The following is an 8,114-nucleotide window of genomic DNA, read 5'->3' as shown; positions in this document are numbered from 1 at the left end:
AACCAACACTGGGAATGGAACTGAGCCACACGGGCTGGGCTGGGTGAGGTAGTGAAATTTAAATTCACCTGAGGGTTAAATAGTAAAGACTGGGTGAGGTAAAGTATGTAAAGCAACTAACACGTGACAAGCGAACAGTCTGCACTCAAAAATGTTAATTCTCCGTGATACCTGTTTTCTGTGTCAACTTGGGTAGGCCCCAGTTATTTAATCAATTGATTAATCTGGGCGTTGCTCTGGGGTATTTTGTAGTTCTGTCTAAATCCAATTGACTAGAACTATTCTACATAAAGTGGGTGGGTCTAATCCGATTAGTTTGAAGTATCTAAGGCAGAACTGAGGCTGCGCTCCACAGAGCAGTTTCACCTGAAGACTCCTGCCCTCGCATTCCAGTCGCTCTTCCTGACCGGCCGTCCTGCAGATTTTGAACTTGCTCCTGCAATCAAGATCCTGGTGGCCACCTCCACGATGGCGACCTCCAGGTTGGCGCGGAAATAGCCGCGCAGAGAGGAAGACATTACCAAAGTGGAATTCGAGACCAGCGAGGAAGTGGACCTGACGCCCACGTTCGACAGCATGGGCCTGCGGGAGGACCTGCTGCGAGGCATCTACGCCTACAGGTTTGAAAAGCCATCCGCCATCCAGCAGCGCGCCATCAGGCAGATAATTAGAGGGAGAGACGTCATTGCGCAGGCTCAGTCTGGCACGGGCAAGACCGCCACCTTCAGCATTTCCGTCCTCCAGTGTCTGGACACCCAGGTCCGTGACACCCAGGCTCTGATCTTGGCCCCCACGAGAGAGCTGGCCGTGCAGATCCAGAAGGGCCTGCTCGCGCTAGGTGACTACATGAAGGTGCAGTGCCACGCCTGCATCGGGGGCACCCATGTGGGGGAGGACATCCGGAAGCTGGACCGCGGGCAGCACGTCGTGGCCGGCACGCTGGGGCGTGTCTTCGATATGATTCGGTGCAGGAGTCTGAGGACACGTGCGATCCAGATGTTGGTTTAGGATGAGGCTGATGAGATGCTGAATCAAGGTTTCAAAGAGCAGATTTACGACGTGTACAGGTACCTGGCCCTGGCCACCCAGGTGGTGCTCCTCAGCTCCACGCTGCCCCACGAGATCCTGGAGATGACCAAGAAGTTCATGACGGACCCCATCCGCATCCTGGTGAAGCGTGATGAGCTGACGCTGGAAGGCATCAAGCAGTTTTTCGTGGCGGTGGAAAAAGAAGAGTGGAAATTGGACACGCTGTGTGACCTCTACGACACGCTGACCATCACGCAAGCCGTCATCTTCTGCAACAGCAAGAGGAAGGTGGACTGGCTGACGGAGAAAATGAGAGAAGCCAACTTCACGGTGTCGTCGATGCACGGGGACATGCCGCAGAAGGAGCGGGAGTCCATCATGGAGTTCCGCTCCGGCGCCAGCCGGGCGCTCATCTCCACCGAGGTCTGGACCCGGGGCCTGGACGTCCCTCAGGTGTCCCTGGTGATCAACTACGACCTGCCCAACAACCGGGAGCTCTACATCCACAGAATCGGCGGTCGGGGCGGTATGGCAGGAAGGGCGTGGCCATCAACTTCGTGAAGGCCGATGACACCCACATCCTACGGGACATTGAGCAGTACTACTCCACGCAGATCGACGAGATGCCCATGAACATGAACGTTGCCGATCTGATCTGAAGCGTCTGCTGCACTGGGACGAGTTGGCCGGCTCTGTCCCCTCAGGACTGTCCAGAACAGTTTCTGTTTTTTGTTGTTGTTGTTGTTGTTTGTTTTTTAAATTAAATCTTTATTGTTCAGATTTAAATAAATAAATAAATAAATAAATAAATAAATAAATAAATAAATAAAATCACAGCTAATTACCATGTTCTAAACAACTCGGCTGACCGTTACTGACTAGTGTGTCATATAGTTCTCTATGGCTGCTGTAACAAATGGCCACAAAAATCAGTGCCTTAAAAAACAACACATTTATTATCTTACAGTTGTGTAGGTTAGAAACCCACCTCATTTTTAATAATAATAAGCTAAAATCAAGGTAATGGCAGGGCTGCATTCTTTCACAGAGGCTCTAGGGAAGAACACACCTCTTTGATTTTTCCATCTTCGAAAGGCAACCCATATCCTCTTGCTCATGGGTTCCTTTATCCATCTTCAAAGCCAGCTACACACAGTAGAGTCCTCACCTCACCCAGTCTTCTCGACTACCTATTACTTCCACTTTTAAAGACCCCTGTGATTACTTTGAGCCCACCCAGATGTTCCAGGATATTTTCCACATTTTGATATCCTCATTTCACCTTATGTTAGCAGAAATTATCACAGCTACCACTCTCTTGTTTTTTGTGGTTGTTGTTGTTTGTTTGTTTTTAGTTCATGTATTTTATTAACCCAAATACAATTACTTGTCTTCTGGTTTGTTGAAGCAATAGGTCAGACAAAATTTGCCACAATAATGTCTGTCAAAGTGGCTGGCCATAAAAACTCCAGCACCACATTCATCTGAAGGGCACTCCCGACGAAGGCGGCTGATTTTGCCATTCTCATCCACTTTCAGGACAGCCAGCTTGACCTTCTTTCTCTTATGCTTGTTCTTCTTGGGAGTGGTGTACGACTTCTTCCTTTTCTTGGCACCACCACGAAGTCTCAAAACAAGATGAAGCGTGGACTCCTTTTGAATATTGTAGTCAGACAAAGTGCGCCCGTCTTCCAGTTGCTTGCCAGCAAAGATCAGTCTTTGCTGATCAGGAGGAATTCCTTCTTTATCCTGGATCTTGGCCTTGACATTTTCTATCATATCCGAGGGTTAAACCTCGAGAGTGATGGTCTTCCCCGTGAGGGTCTTCACGAAAATCTGCATCTTGGCGGCGACTCCACCTAAGGGGGCGGAGAAGGAAGAGACGGGTTACACCTGGGAACACAAGAAGGGAAGGCCGGTCTCTCTTGTTTTTAATATACTTTTTCACTTGGTTCCAAAAAATGTCACATTCTTTAGCTTTTCCTCCTTCCTCCTATCTCTTAGCTCATTCTCCCTTGTACCACCACTCTCTCCATCCTCCTTTGCCATTGTCTTCTGTTTTCCATACTGTAAAATATGTTGTATCCTAGCACATCTACTTGTACCTCTTTGTCTCTTTCCACATTCACTCTAATAGTAATCTCATCCACGGTCATGTTTTTAAATGCCATTTATGTACGGAAAACTTCCAAATGTGTCTCTTCTCCCTGAATCTCACCTCTTAACTCGATTTTCCCACTAGGATGCTAACAAAAATCTCAAAATTTAGTATATCCAAATTGGAATGTGTGAGCTCAAAATCAGCTCAAAAATCTCTTCCATCATCTTTTTCTCCCTTTCAATTAATGATCACTCCTTCCAATTGCTCACAATAATTGGGACCATTACAGATTCATCTCATTTTCTCATAGTCTTCATTGTATCTTTGTGCTTGTCTTAATACATATACTTTTCAAATATAGAAAGCTCATGACCATTTCTCACATTCTGTATTATTCAAACCTTACTGAAAGCATCATCATCTCGTCTGAGCTTTTAAGTAGCTTCCAAACTGGACCCTGTTCTTCTTCCCCCTTGGCCTCTAATAGCTAATGTCATTCCATTCTTTGATCAGTTGTATTTTAATGTAAACTGGATCGTATCACCTCTTTGTTTTAAAATTTCCAATGACCCCTGTTCTGTCAAGGTCTAGCCCTGCTTTCCATCCTTCCAATTATCCTCTCATCCATCTGCTTTAGCCACAGTGGCATCCTGACTATTGTGCAAACATGCACGATGCTATCTGTCAGAAACACTTCCTCCAGGTAAGCACATGCTTAACTCCCTTACCTGCATCAAGTTTAATCCACTGTCATATTCTCAAATACTGAAATATAATAATCCTTCTATAAATAACTTGGAATTACTTAGGCTGTCTGTATTTATTTGTTTTCTTTGGAGATAAGTATACATTTTTAAAAAATGAATAAATTTGTACTGTACATAAATTTTTTTCTGTTTTAGTAACAGCCATTGTCTAGTTCATAAAGTATAGGCTTTTACCATATTATTAAATGATTTGGATGTATAGATTAGGGAAATATAACTTTTCTAATTCTTTGTTAACTGTGGGCATATTCTATTTTCATGGCCACTGATACTAGTGCAATTGTTTGATTTATAAAAATTATATATATATATATATGGTCATTCAAATGATCAAGATATATTTCTTATATATATTTGGTCTTCATCTACAGTTCCTGGCTCACAGCTTCTAAAACTCTTGGAATTTCCCAAGCAATAAGAGCAATGGAAGCATATTTGTTAATATATTTTTTCTCCTGTCCTCAGATACTTAAAATGCTTTAGGGTCATAAGGTGAAATGGGACTTCGTTTTTCATAACAAGTCTTTTCTAACACAATTGGGTTTGTGTAAATAAGAGTGACTTTTAGAAATCACTTAAGAATGAAGGCTGGTTGCCAGGGAACCAACATCAGTAGAGGGATGGAACTTTAAGTCCTACTTCCTTGTAGCAAAGTGAAATGCTCAGCCTTCTGGCTCCATTTTGTTCCCTTGGCCTTCAGGTTAATAGCTTCTTGCATATGGACTTGCTAATCATTAGAGGAATTCTACTTGTAGCTTGAGTTTTTTTAAAAAACAACAACAACAACAAAAAAAAAACAACCCTTTACCAGAAGGTGCCTCTCTTGAGAAGATAATCAATTTATGCACAAAGATAATTATTGTTTATCAAAGATTTGCATGAATCATGTGACCAGACTCACATTAACTAGAGTCAACAGACTAAAGAAGTTTCACAATCTTCCTGGGACTCCTGCTGGTGCCCAGGTGTCTGCTGTCATCAAATATCTCTTGCCCCTCCCTTGTCCCTTTCCCTTGGCATAAAAGAGGCCTAAATTTTGTACTTTCCTAAGATTGATTTGAGGCACCATTAGGTCTTTCACCTTCTCTATTGGTGCCTTTTTGATCAATAATCCTTTCTTTACTCCAAACCCTGAGGTTTTGATTTTTGGCCTTTTGAAGCATAAGATACATGGACATTGATCTGATAACATCTTGATTTTCAAGGAGAGACAGGCTAGAGGTTGAACCAGTAATAATGGTCAATGATTTAATCAATCATGTCTATGTAATGAAACCTAAATAAAAACCCTAAAGGAAGGGATTCAGGGAGTTTTGGGGTTGGGAAACCGGAAGGCTTCACATGATATCCTGCAGGGCTCCGAGCTCAACAAAAGCTCCTTTGTTTGGCACCTCACTCTGTGTATCTCTTCATCTGGCTGTTGATGTGTGTCCTTTCGTATTCTTCCTAATAAATTGGTGATGTAGTGAGTAAGCTAGTTTCCTGAGTTCTGTAAGCCATTGTAATAAATTAATCAAACCCAAGGAAGGAGTCATGGGAACCTCTGATTGACAGCCAGTAAGTCAGATGCATAGGTAACAACCTAGATTTGGGGTTGACATCCAGGAGGGTTCACTGGAACCTCCAATATGTAGCCTGTCAATCAGAAGCATAGATAACAATATGGGCTTGTGATTGGCATCTGAGTTGTAGCAGGGGTGGGGGTGGGGGGTGGTGGTGGGGGGGAGTCTTGTGATACTGAGCTCTTTATCTGTGGAATCCGATGCCATCTTCTGGTATACTGGTACATAATGTCTGAACTGAGTTGAATTGAGTTGGATTCTTGGACAACCTGTTGGTGTCTGATAATTACTTGTTGGTGATGGGAAGTCTACACACACACACACACATACACACACACACACACACACACACACACACACACACACACACACACATTGGAACTGGGTCCAGGAGCCAAAAAACTAGTTTCACACAGATTAAATATCAAATTTAAAAAATACTATACTTTAGTCTCACAGTCAATATACTTAGCATTTTGAAAGGATACAGGAGAAGAAATATAGCACTTAGAGCTTCATCACTTTTTTTTTTTTTTTGAAGCTCTGAAACATCCCAGTCACATCTTCCAAACCCATTACTATGTGGAGTATACTAACTTATTTAAATGAAAATAGAACATAGTAATATTCCAGAGGCATCCATTTTTTTAATGACTGTCTGATGGGTTTTAATAAAAGACTTAATGGAAATCAAGTCCTCTGCTTCTACCATTTCAAGTAAGACCAATATGTCCTCATGGGATTTGATTTATATTTACTGTAGAAAAAGGTTTGGGAAGTTGTAAAAACTTACATAACTGGACAAAGAGCCTGGCATTTCATTATTAGCTAATAATGAAAACAGTTTTTAATTATGAATAATCTCTTCAAATTATTCAATGAATTAAAATAAATACTACCACTGAATTTCTAGTACTTTCCTCCTCCTAAATTTACAGCTTTATAGTTGCACTGCTACCATCTACCACAGCAATGCTTGATCTCTTAGGTTATAATATTGATTATATATCAATCTATTTTCATTCGTTTCAATATCCAGTTATTTCTAAAAATTTTAGCCCATCACTTCTAGGCCTCTCAACTTTAACCATCACATGAGGCCTGGGTGGTGGTCAGACAAGAAAAATCCTTACCTTTAAGTAAATTTACGTTTTAAAAAATCTGCTTAAATAAGTAAAATTGGTGTCCTAATTTACACCATTTTTTTAAAAATATATTTTATTGATTTTTCACAGAGAGGAAGGGAGAGAAATAGAGATTTAGAAACATCGATGAGAGAGGAACATCGATCAGCTGCCTCCTGCACATCTCCCACTGGGGGATGTGCCCGCAACCCAGGTACATGCCCTTGACCGGAATTGAACCTGGGACCTTTCAGTCCGCAAGCCGATGCTCTACCCACTGAGCCAAACCGGTTTCGGCCCATTTTTTTTAATTTACCTAAATCATCAGTGGATTCAAATCACATCTGCAGTTTAATTGGGAGTTCTTGTAATAGCACAGGTCCAGCTTCCCTGTATTAGGTGACTCGCTGCATATAAGCCTCACTTCTTATAACCAAGGACACCTCACCCAGGAATGTAAACTAGAAGCTGTACCATGACACTCAGTGAATATTTTTCTTTAAAAAAAATAAATTTGACATGTAACATTGTGTAAGTTAAAGTATACAGCTTATTACTATGATACAGTTATATATTACTAGAGGCCCGGTGCACAAAAATTTGTGCACTCAGGGGGGAGGTGGGGTCCCTCAGCCCGGCCTGTGCCCTCTCCCAATCTGGGACCCCTCGGGAGATAACCACCTGCTGGTTTAGGCATGCTCCCAGGTGGCAGAGGGCAGGCCCAATCCCTAGGTGCAGCCACTGGTCAGGCTCAGAGCAGGGCTGATTGGGGAGTTGGGGCACCACCCCCTGTCATGCACAGAGCAGGGCAGATCAGGAGATGAGGAGCTCCCCCCTGTCACTCACAGAGTAGGGCCGATAGGGGAGTTGGTGAACCGCCCCCTGTCACACACAGAGCAGGGAGGATCAGGTGGTTGGGGCACTGCACCCTGTCACACTCAGGGTAGGGCCGATGGGGAGGTTATGGCTCTACCCCATCACACACAGAGCAGGGCCCGTGGGGGGGGGGGGGTTGGGGCGCTGCATCCTGTCACACACAGAGCCGCAGGGCAATCAGGGGGTTGGGGAGCTCCCCCCTATCAGGCACAGAGCAGGGCTGATCAGGGGGTTGGGGCACCTTCCCCTGTCACGAACAGAGCATGGTGGATAGGGAGGTTGTGGCCCCGCCCCCTTTCACACACAGAGCTGGAGGGCAATCAGGGGGTTTGGACTCTGCCCCCTGTACGCTGCTCCAGGGGCCAGGAGGCCTCATGGCTCCACTGATCCCAGTGCTAGAAGGCCTCGCTGCTCTGTTGATATTGGTGCTGGGAGGCCTCGCAGCTCTGCTTGACACAGGGGCAGTGAGGTCTCGCTGCTCTGCTGATCCAATTGCTGGGAGGCTCTGCTGATCCTGGTGCCAGGAGGCCTTGCGGCTCCGCTGATTCCGGTGCCAGGAGGCCTTTTGGCTCCGCTGATCCCGGGGCATGAGGCCTTGCGGCTCTGCTGATCCCGGGTTCGGGAAGCCTCGTGCTCCGCTGATCCCAGTGCTGGG

At 44.5% G+C, this 8,114-nt stretch overlaps 2 pseudogenes; one reads left to right on the top strand and one right to left on the bottom strand.

Annotated features, from left to right (window-relative positions):
- The first annotated feature begins 456 nt into the window (after positions 1–456).
- Positions 457–1,688, top strand: LOC118674627 (annotated as a pseudogene).
- Positions 1,689–2,377: 689 nt separating this feature from the next.
- LOC118674634 lies at positions 2,378–2,887 on the bottom strand (annotated as a pseudogene).
- Between the last annotated feature and the right edge of the window lie 5,227 nt (positions 2,888–8,114).

The sequence above is a fragment of the Myotis myotis genome, unplaced genomic scaffold (assembly GCF_014108235.1).
Source record: "Myotis myotis isolate mMyoMyo1 unplaced genomic scaffold, mMyoMyo1.p scaffold_m19_p_1, whole genome shotgun sequence".
NCBI classification, from domain to species: domain Eukaryota; kingdom Metazoa; phylum Chordata; class Mammalia; order Chiroptera; family Vespertilionidae; genus Myotis; species Myotis myotis.
The sequence above is the reverse complement of the archived record's forward strand: the minus strand, read 5'-3'. Positions and strand labels throughout refer to the sequence as shown.